Source organism: Pelodiscus sinensis, chromosome 8, assembly GCF_049634645.1.
Source record: "Pelodiscus sinensis isolate JC-2024 chromosome 8, ASM4963464v1, whole genome shotgun sequence".
NCBI lineage: Eukaryota > Metazoa > Chordata > Testudines > Trionychidae > Pelodiscus > Pelodiscus sinensis.
This window is the reverse complement of record NC_134718.1, coordinates 15,231,035-15,242,310: the sequence shown is the minus strand read 5'-3', so window position 1 is coordinate 15,242,310 and position 11,276 is coordinate 15,231,035. Positions and strand designations below refer to the sequence as shown.

Sequence of the window (11,276 nt, the reverse complement as noted above, 5' to 3'; positions counted from 1 at the left end):
AAAGAACAGTTACAAAATTTTGAACAACTGGGTAGGCAATATGAATCAACAAAGTCATGCAGCTGAAAAAAGATTAATATTATCCTGGAGTGTATTAATAGGAGGAAAATATAGAAGCATGGGAGGTAATTGCCCTGTTGGCATTGGTGAGGCCTCAGCTAGAGTACTGAGTCCAGTTCTGAGAGCCTCACTTTACTAGAGATGTGAACAAATGTGAGATGTGAGAAAATTCCAGAGGAGAAATACGTAAAGGGAAAAATTAAAAAACCTAACCTATGAGGACAGGTTAAAAAAACAATCTGACTTGTTTAGCCTTAGGAAAAGACTTACCCATCCCGTTCGTAGTCTTCAGTTATGCTAAGTGTTGTTAAAAGGCCAACTGGGATCCACTGTTCTCCAGTGAAAGTAGGACAAGTGGTAATAGGCTTAATCTGCAACAAGGGAGAGGTAGGTTAGATATTAAGAAAAAATAAGGATATTTAAGCTCTGGAATAGACTTCCAAAGGGGATTGTGAAATCCTCATAATTGGAAGTTTTAAGGCCAGGTTAATCAAATGGCTGTGAGAAATTATCAAGTTTTATTGGTCCTGCCACAGTGTTAGATGTCTTGATTTCTCAAGGTATCTTAAAGCTCTACATTTCTATGATACTCTTAGTGGACCTCTGACTCCTTGTAAATATTATTTCTTTGTATTGGGCTAAATAAATGCCTCTCTGTTTGTTACACTCTTCACCAACCTCCATATGCCAACTGGGGGGCAAAGACAGTTTTTGCACATGCCCCAGAACAGAAAAGGTACAAACTGCATTCAGATACCACGGAAGGCATAGTAAATGTACACATCATATAAGGAGATACAACTATGGTATCCAATCTGATCTTTATATAAAAGAAATTCAAATACATAAAGAAATATGCACATTGAAATGCACACAGACAGGCTGTCCTTCCACTATGGGTAACATTATTAATCCCACAACACTGAATGACTAGTCTGAAACAAAAAAAAACTTCAACAAGGGATTCAATGCACAGGAAAACAGTTACACAAATTTGCACTACACCCCTCCAATCCAGTGAGCCAAAGAACAGTTTTCAAGATCCCCAAAATCCCAGACTTCCTGGTGTCCATACTTCCTATCAAAAAACAAGCACTTGGGGTATGTCTACACTACAAAGTTAATTTGAACTAACAGACGTTAGTTCGAATTAACTTTGATAGGCGCTACACATACAAACTGCTAGTTTGAACTTAATTCAAACTAGCGGAGCGCTTAATTCGAACTAGGTAAACCTCATTCTACGAGGACTAACGCCTAGTTCAAATTAAGCAGTTCAAATTAAGGGCTGTGTGGCCACTTAATTCGAACTAGTGGGAGGCTGGCCCTCCCCAGGTTTCCCTGGTAACCACTCTGGGCAACACCAGGGAAACTCGTCTGCCCCCCTCCCGGCCCTTAAAGAGGCACGGGCAGGCTACGGTGCCCGTGCCAGGTGCAAGCCTCCCAGCACCCAGCCAGCAGACCCTGTACCTGTCATGGCACGAACCAGCCACCCGCCGCCACCCAGCCCTCCGCCTCTTCCCGGGACTAGGCCGGTGGGTCCAGGGAGCATGCCCGGGTCCGCAAGAGGTGGGCGCCCACCTGGTCTAGTGCGGACATCGTGGACCCATCCACGACGTCTGCACTAGGCACAGGAAAGTGGCCGCCTAGGGCAGGATAGCTGCTACCCATTCATTTCATTTGGTGTCTTCTAGTCCTTCTCTTATGGGAACTAATGAAGAACTTTTCTTTATGCACCCTCTCCACACCACTCATGCTTTTATAGACCTCTATCATATCCCCCCTCAGTCTCCTCTTTTCTAAGCTGAGAAGTCCCAGTCTCTTTAGCCTCTCTTCATATGGGACCTGTTCCAAACCCCTGATCATTTTAGTTTCCCTCCCCTCTCCCACCCTCTCTCTTCCCCTCCTCCACCTCCTTTTCCCAGTCTCCCCGAGTTTTGTTCAATAAAGAGAGTTTCTATTTTTGAACACACGTGTCCTTTATTTTGTACATCAGGAAGGGGGGCTAGAGAGGGGTAAGTGGAAGGAGGTGAGGGAGGAATGGGGTACGAGCCTCCGATGGGGAGGACTGGGGTGGCTCTGCGAGCTCCTCTGGGTGGAAGCTCTCCTGCAGCCCCCCAATTGATTCCCCCCCGGATGGCAGCCTGCGGCAAGTGCAGCCGGGCTGATGGCCGAGTGCTGTGATGTGCCGAGTGTGGACACTCAGGGCACTCCAAGTCAGGACTGCTTTGCAGGCGGGAAACCCCTGAGAACTGTCTGTCCGAGGTGGGGGTCGGGACCCTTTAAGCACAGCCCTCGGCTAGCCTGAGACAGCACCTCCACACTCTAAGTCCTAATCTGATGCCCTTCCGGCACTGCTTCCGGCCATCCTTAACCTCGGTTCAGGGTCCACTCAATGTGGACACGCTAGTTCGAATTAGCAAAATGCTAATTCGAACTAGTTTTTAGGTCTAGATGCACTAATTCGAATTAGCTTAGTTCGAATTAACTAATTCGAATTAAGTTAGTTCGAATTAGTGCTGTAGTGTAGACATAACCTTGGAGTGGTTCACCCCTGTTCTTGACACTTGTCCTTTCTGTGGTGTGAGGGAAACCCTATCACACGTCTATCTCAAGCGTGCCAAGTTTCAGCCCCTCTTTCAGCTCCTCCAAAACCTCTTGGTGGGTTCTGGGTACACTTCTCCCCTCACCTATTGATTTTTGCACACACCGTCCATGGCCCCATGAAGTTGTGGGACTTCCTTATCAGTCTCTTTCTGAGTATGGCCAAGGTGACTAGGCCATAAGACCAGAGAGTAGAGGTTGGTTGAGGGAGGGTATCACACATCTGGGCAGAGTTCCACTGGTCGGTGTCCACTGGCTCTCTCGATGCCTTCAAAGGCAGTGGGCACTGTCGGGGGCATTCTGCTCAGTGCCCTAATCCACTTCCATTGTTTTAACACTTTGACCTTCACACCTGTCTACGTTTTTTTCTTTGGGTGTGTCTAGACTACATCCCTCTGTCGCCAGAGGGATGTAAATTAGACATACCGACATTGCAAATGAAGCGGGAATTTAAATCTCCCATGCTTCATTGGAATAAAAATGGCTGCCACATTTTGCTGAGTCAGCAGTTTGTCGGCAAAAAGCAGCTGTCAAGACGGGGATTGGGTGACAAAGAAAGCCTTTGTCGGCCGATCCCTTATGCCTTGTAGTCTAGGCATACCCTTTGATTTGCCCCCCAGAATTAGTTGGAGTCTTGGGTTCTGTGGATCCTCCCTGTAGGCTGGGGTGTGTGTGCTTTAGATGTGGGTGGATTTATTCCTACTCACCTCCTGGACCTCAATATGAATAAATAAACAAGGCCATGAAAAGGAAACACCATACTTAACTGTTTGACGTTGTAAAGCCACTCTTCCCTTGCTTACACGAGGAACAAGATTCCAATCTCAGCCACATTGACATATAGCCACACACTGCCAGATGCCTGGTTTAGGGTTTTTTAACCAGGAAGGGGGACCTTTAGGGTATCTAGTCAGTAGTGACCAGACACAGAAAATCCAGTTATGGCCTCCCGGAGTGTCTGAATGGGAAGGAGGTGCTACCTGAAAACACCACCAACAGACTGTCCCTCACTCCCTGCCAGCCTGGCGCAAGGCATGGGGATGAGGAGAAGGCAGGCAGTGGACACATCATCAACCAAGGCCATCATCCCGCAGCAGGGGCCATCTGCTACCTGCAATTTTCAGGGAGGTTCTGCATCAGCTCCCAGCCTGACTCCCAGGTGGCAGTTGTATCCCACCGGAGGATGTAGGAGGGGAGTGAGTGAGCGACCAGGGGGATTATGGGAGTAAGCCACAGAGGGTGGGAATGGGGCTTATGATGTCTGGTTTCAATTGAAAATTGGCAACGCTACCAATAACTCCAAGTAAATCTGTGGCATTATCCTGAATTTGTGTCAATATGCCCAAGATCTGAATTCAGACTAGTGTGCTCTCTGCCTGCTGAAGTAGCATGTGGTTTTCAGCAGATGTCAACCAGTTAAACATGCAGAGAAGCTAGAGGGGAAAAGGTCATCCTCTGAATAATTCATTCAAATAAGCATATGATCTGTGACCATTTGGGGAGAATGTATTTCTATGGACATCCATGCAGTCATAGAAATGATTAAACTGAAATACATTGTTACAAGTTACTAAATTCTGTTCTCCTTTAGACCAGGGCAAATCCAGAGAGATTCAATTGATTTCAAGGTACACTAGATTTTCTCTAGTATATCCAATGCTAAATTCGGCCCACTATCTTCGGTTTTATTTTGCTCTATTTAATTTTGAAAAAGAACACACAGGATTTCACACTACCTTTAGAAAATATAGAAAATGCAGAGATCAAATAAAATCATATTGTGCTCAGAATTATAAAACTGCCAGTTTAGAAAACCTTTTACAGAGTTCACTGCAGGGATCAACATTTATTACAACCTTTCCTCGGAACTAAAAAGAAACATTTCCCCTTAGCCTTGCGAGTAGAATAGGGATGCTGTATATAGGCAAACAGCCCAGTTAAAAGAAACAATCACTGTCCCCAAAATCTTCAGCAATCCGCCAAAGTGAACAAAAATGTGCTTAGAGGTTGTTTTTTTAAAATTTCCCATCTCCCTCTCAAGAAGGCCTTCAATATATCCCTATGAGTGGAGTCATCGCTGGATTTCTGATGTATTGACAATCCCAAATCACTACTACACGATACTTCTAACACCTGGAGGTTCAATAAAAATAGCTCCAGTATTGCTAACACCAGATATTCAAAAAATCATAAGTCAGGCACAAAGAAGCCATCAGACTTTAACAATGGACTTTCTGTTCACCTTCTGGTTTTTGACCCTTTGGATTTCATGTTTCCCTTCACAGACATCCAAACTAGAAACTTTTTTTTTAAAGCACTTCGGCTACGTCTACACTGGCCCCTTTTCCGGAAGGGGCATGTAAATTTCACCAGTCGTCGTAGGGAAATCCGCGGGGGATTTAAATATCCCCCGCGGCATTTAAATAAAAATGTCCGCCGCTTTTTTCCGGCTTTTAAAAAAGCTTATTCCTACTTCGAAGTAGGAATAAGACCCTCCGGAAAAGGGCACTTTTTCCGGAGGATCGGGGCCAGTGTAGACGCTCTTTTCCGGCTTTTTTAAAAGCAGGAAAAAAGCGGCGGACATTTTTATTTAAATGCCGCGGGGGATATTTAAATCCCCCGCGGATTTCCCTACGACGACTGGTGAAATTTACATGCCCCTTCCGGAAAAGGGGCCAGTGTAGACGTAGCCAGAGAGTCCTATGTTATGCAAGTACAAGCGCTGAGGCTTAAATGGGAAACTATTGCAGAAACTTGTGATAAAAGTTGCAAGTTGACAATAGAAAGATGTAGATGCCTACACTACTTTCTAATTGCAATGGGAAAAAATGCTCAGGTTTAAAATCCATATTGATGTAATGTTGGTATGCTCAGGAAGGCCTGGTCGACGCTAAAGGGGAAAGTTGACTTAAGATACACAACTCCAGCTACTTTAATCACATAGCTGGAGTCAATGTCTCTTAACTGGTTGTTTTTGGGTCATTCACACAGCGGGAGGTTGACGGGAGCAAATGCTACCATCAACTGCGCTTACTCCTCCTGAAGAGCAGGACTATCAATGCCAATGGTGTGAATTCGAATTAGCGTATCTGCACTAGACCTGTTAATTCAAACCCCGGAAGATAACTGCTGTAGTGTTGATCTTCCGTGTAGTTTAGATATGGCCAAAGGGAGATGCTTTATGACCCATTACCCTCCCCTAATATTGAGATAATCACAAAGCAATCAGTGATGCCTAATTACCCCACTATCTTTAGCGGTGGCTTGATGGAGCCACTACTTTCTGTCCTCAGTCTGTACCATCTCCTTTGGTTGCCTGCTAAATCATCCTCTTCCCTGTATGGAATAAATCAGATTAGCTCTGTTGTAGCTAACTTGAGTTGCACCAGCTGACGGCCTGGCATTGAGTCTCTGTGTGTTTATCCAGACTGAATTGGACCTTTTGAGCCTTGCCTCTCACTAACATAAACCATTTAATTAGGACATTTTTGCCTTTTGCTGAGATCACATATACAACATTAGCCCCAATTACCAACAATGCATCAATATGGATTTTTGAACAAAATTGTTCCAAATTTTCCTATTTCTGATCCTAACCAAGCAGACATACAGATAATATTAAAAGACATTATAAATGAGTATATAAAATTATTTGTCTCTAAATTTATGAGTGGTTTATTACATGGACATTAACTCATAAATATAAATTTCAATACTGTGACAGCTTTATTTCTTCAGATAATAGTTGATTTGAATCAACTACTTCAAATAATTTATTCCTCTCCCTCACATAGCTGACACTTCTAATTCAAATACACTTTCCATAACTGTGTCTCATGTTAGTGTTGTGCGCCCTTGACTGTCATCAGCATTAAACACTTTATAAATGTCCTTGTTTATAAGGCCTTTTAAATAACACCCCCAAAGCACTGGGCTTCCAACCATACCATGATAATAGGGGTGGAATCTAATAGAGGCTTTTTGACTATGAACTATAACTTGATCATTACCAAAGTTAGCATGCTAATGATTCACATAAATGCTCTGGATAGCAACTGAAGTGCTTATGATAAGATTCCAGTGGAAATAAAAATAGTATTTTGATCAGTAGGTTTGTAATGAACATGATTAATGCATAGTAGAGGTTGGATGCTGTTAAAGAAATTCAAAATGCTTTAAAAATGCATTAGCAGCTCTTTTGGTGTCAGGGAAAGCTGTCTGGAAACTTTGCAGGGTTGTGATTTTTTTCCCCCATCAGGAACTGTGTGGACTGCTCCTCCCCCCTCTTACACCTTTGAATTTGTACTGATGGTATCCCTGTTTTGACATTGGGGTGCTGATTTGCTGCCAGACAAAAATGGTGTTCTTCAGTGTATCGGAGTGAGAGCCAAGTGGCCTGAGTAGTAGAGAACACAAGGAGGATGATTGGATGTGGTAGCTGCTGTATGTACATGATTCTGGAGGGGGTACCTGAAAGGAGTTTTGTTTGCATGAAGTGCTGCCTGATAGAGCTGATGGAAGAAAAGATCTGAGGACTGGAGATGCAGGTGGAAACTGTGGCTGAGTTTAGAAGGGGGGTTAAGCAGATGATGGAGCAAAGGCATGACATGGTTGAAGGGGAAAGCTTAGATATGCAGATGGAAGCAGGATCAAGGGCCTCAGAGGGGGGACTGCTGGGTGAAGAAAATGGACAGTAGAAGCATGTGACTCAGAGGACCAGGCAGAGGAAAAGATGGGTCACTGAAGGAAAAATAGAGCTCAAGAACAGGTATGTGGAGCTGGAAAATGAAGAAGGGGTACAGCAGGTAGATAATGAAGATGAAAGGGTAAGGAAGAAGAGAAGAGTGGCTAGTCCCATAGATGAAGGGGAAGAGTTAATGGAGACAACACCAATAATGAGCACTAGGAGGATACAGCATGGGTTAAAAAGGATTACAAGGGAAAACAGGGACGGCAAGGACTTGCAGCCAGAGGATGCAAGAGATAGACCAGAGAATCGTACTGTCACTAGGAAAAGGCAGGTTTACGTGATTAGGGACTCCTTATTGAGAAGAATAGATAGGCCTGTAACCGGAGCTGATCAAGAGAATAGAAGGGTGTGCTGTCTGCCAGGTGCTAAGATACGGGGTGTGGAACTGAGGTTGAAGAGGATTATTAAGGGAGCAGGAAGGAATCCATTGATCATCCTTCATGTAGGAACAAATGATACGGCTAGATTCTCGCTGGAACGAATTAAGGGAGACTATGCTAGGCTGGGGAGGACGCTCAAGGAAATTGAGGCTCAGGTGATCTTTAGTGGGATTCTGCCTGTTCCTAGAGAAGGGCACCTAAGATGTGACAGGATTATGATGATCAATAGATGGCTTAGGCAGTGGTGCTATAAGGAGAGCTCTGGGATGTATGGTCACTGGGAGGCATTTATGGACAGAGGACTGTTCTCTCGGGATGGACTTCACCTAAGTAGGGAGGGAAATAGACTTCTAGGATGGAGGCTGGCTCAACTTATTGAGAGAGCTTTAAACTAGGAATTTGGGGGAGACGGTTGGGAGATGTCCAGGTAATCTACGCCAGATTTTAACACTGAGAGGGAGGAAAACGAAGTAAGAAAGGATATAGCTGGGGGTAGGAGGAAGGGTGGGGTGGATACTAGTCTAATAGGTCATATTGGAGGTATAATGTCTGTGCCAAATTGGGTAAAGAATGTGAGTGAGGCCAAACAGCAAAAATTAAGATGTTGGTACACCAATGCGAGGAGCCTAGGTAACAAAATGGAGGAACTAGAGCTATTGGTCCAGGAAGTGAAACCAGATATTATGGGAATAACAGAAACATGGTGGAATACGAGGCATGACTGGAGTACAGGTATTGAAGGGTATGTGCTGTTTAGGAAAGACAGAAATAAGGGTAAAGGTGGTGGAGTCACATTGTATATCAAAGATGAGGTAGATTGTAAAGAAATAAAAAGTGATGGAATGGAGAAGACAGAGTCTGTTTGGGCAAAAATCACATTGGGAAAGAAGATCCTCCACCAGGATGGTGCTTGGGGTGTGTTATAGACCACCAGGATCCAATTTGGATATGGATAGAGACCTCTTTAATGTTTTTAATGAAGTAAATACTCATGGAAACTGCGTAATCATGGGAGATTTCAACTTTCCAGATATAGACTGGAGAACAAGTGCTAGTAATAATAATAGGGCTCAGATTTTCCTAGATGTGATAGCTGATGAATTCCGTCATCAAGTAGTTGCTGAACCAACAAGGGGGGATGCTATTTTAGATTTGGTTTTGGTGAGTAGCGAGGACCTCATAGATGAAATGGTTGTAGGGGACAACCTTGGCTCGAGTGATCATGAGCTAATTCAGTTCAAATTAAATGGAAGGATAAACAAAAATAAATCTGAGACTAGGGTTTTTGATTTCAAAAGGGCTAACTTTAATAAATTAAGGAAATTAGTTAGGGAAGTTGATTGGACTAAAGAAATTATGGATCTTGAGGTGGAGGAGGTCTGGAATTATTTTAAGTTAAAGTTGCAGAAGCTGTCAGAAGCCTGTATCCCAAGACAAGGGAAAAATGTATAGGCAGGTGTGTTAGACCAAGCTGGATGAGCAAGCATCTCAGAGAGGTGATTAAGAAAAAGCAGAAAGCATATAAGGAGTGGAAAATGGGAGGGATCAGTAAAGAAAGCTACCTAATTGAGGTTAGAGCATGTAGGGACAAAGTGAGAAAGGCTAAAAATCAGGTAGAGTTGGACCTTGCAAAGGGAATTAAAACCAATAGTAAAAGATTTTATAGCCATATAAATAGGAAAAAAACAAAAAAAGAAGAAGTAGTACCGCTAATTACTAAGGATGGAGTGGAAGTTAAAGATAATCTAGAAATGACCCAATATCTAAACAAATATCATTGCTTCAGTCTTTAAGGAGGCTAATGAAGAGTTTAGGGATAATGGTAACATAACAAATGGGACTAAGGATATGGAGTTAGATATTACCATATCCGAGGTAAAAGCCAAACTTGAACAGCTTAATGGGAGTAAATCGGGGGGCCCAGATAATCTTCATCCATGAATATTAAAGGAACTGGCACATGAAATTGCAAGTCCATTAGCAATTTTTTTAAATAAATCTCTAAACTCAGGGGTTGTACCATTTGACTGGAGAATTGCTAATATAGTTCCTATTTTTAAGAAAGGGAAAAAAAGCGACCCGGGTAACTATAGGCCTGTGAGTTTGACATCTGTAGTATGCAAGACCTTGAAAAAAAATTTTGAAGGAGAAAGTAGTTAGAGACATTGAGGCTAATGGCAATTGGGACAAATTACAACATGAGCCACCATTGTGACATGGCCATGAAAAAGGCCAATATGGTCTTGGTATGTATTAGGCTAGGTATTTCCAGTAGGGATAAGGAGGTGTTAGTGCCATTATACAAGGCATTGGTGAGACCCCATTTGAAATACTGTGTGCAGTTCTGGTCTCCCACGTTTAAGAAGGATGAATTCAAACTGGAACAGGTACAGAGAAGGGCCACTAGGATGATCCGACACTCAAGGAGCTTGGCTTGTTTACCTTAACCAAAAGAAGGCTGAGGGGGGACATGATTGCACTCTTTACATATATTAGAGGGATAAATACCAGGGAGGGAGAGGAATTATTTAAGCTTAATTCCATTGTGGACACTAGAACAAAAGGATATAAGCTGGCTAGTAGGAGGTTTAGACTTGAGATTAGACGAAGGTTTCTAACCATTAGAGGAGTGAGGTTCTGGAACGGCCTTCCAAGGGAAGTAGTGGGGGCAAAAATGCTATCTGGCTTCAAGATTAAACTAGATGGGTTTATGAAGGGGATGGTTTGATGAGATAACATGATCTTGGTAACTATTTGGCCATTTATTATCAGTGGTAAATAGGTCAATGGAGGGATGATATGAGTAACTATAGAGAACTTTCTGGGTGTCTGGCTGATGAGTCTTGCCCACATGCTCAGGGTTTAGCTGATCGCCATATTTGGGGTCAGGAAGGAATTTTCCTCCAGGGTAGATTGGCAGAGGCCCTGGAGGTTTTTCGCCTTCCTCAGTAGCATGGGGTACAGATCACAGCTAGAGGATTCTCTGCATCTTGGGGTCTTCAAAGTATTTGAAGGCTTCAATATCTGAGATATAGGTGAGAGGATTATTCTGGGAGGGGTGGATGAGATTCTGTGGCCTGCACTGTGCAGGGGGTCAGACTAGATGATCATAATGGTCCCTTCTGACTTTAAAGTCTATGGCTGTGTCTACACTGGGCCACTTAGGCCGTGTCCAGACTCAGGGGTTTTTTCGGGAAAAGTAACCTTTTCCCGAAAAAACTTCCCCTGCGTCCAGACTCAAGCCGCGTTTTTTCAAAATTATTTCGAAAGAACGCGGCTTTTCTTTCGATGGCGGTAAACCTCAATTTATGAGGAAGAACGCCTTCTTTCGAAAGTTCCTCTTTCGAAAGAAGGCGTTCTTCAATGTAAATAGGCCGTCTTCGAAAGAGAGCATCCAGACTCGCTGGGTGCTCTCTTTCGAAAAAGCGGATTTCTCTTTAGAAAGATCCACCTGCAGTCTAGACGCGATCTTTCGAAAGAGG

General features: G+C 43.5%; 1 long non-coding RNA gene across 1 annotated transcript in view; it reads right to left on the bottom strand.

Annotated features, from left to right (window-relative positions):
• Window positions 1–329: 329 nt before the first annotated feature.
• The window catches only part of LOC142830488 (uncharacterized), a 166,895-nt gene continuing 155,948 nt past the window's right edge, over window positions 330–11,276 (bottom strand). The window contains exon 3 of the long non-coding RNA XR_012905781.1: window positions 330–431. This is a non-coding gene — a long non-coding RNA (uncharacterized LOC142830488). The remainder of the gene's footprint in view (window positions 432–11,276) is intronic.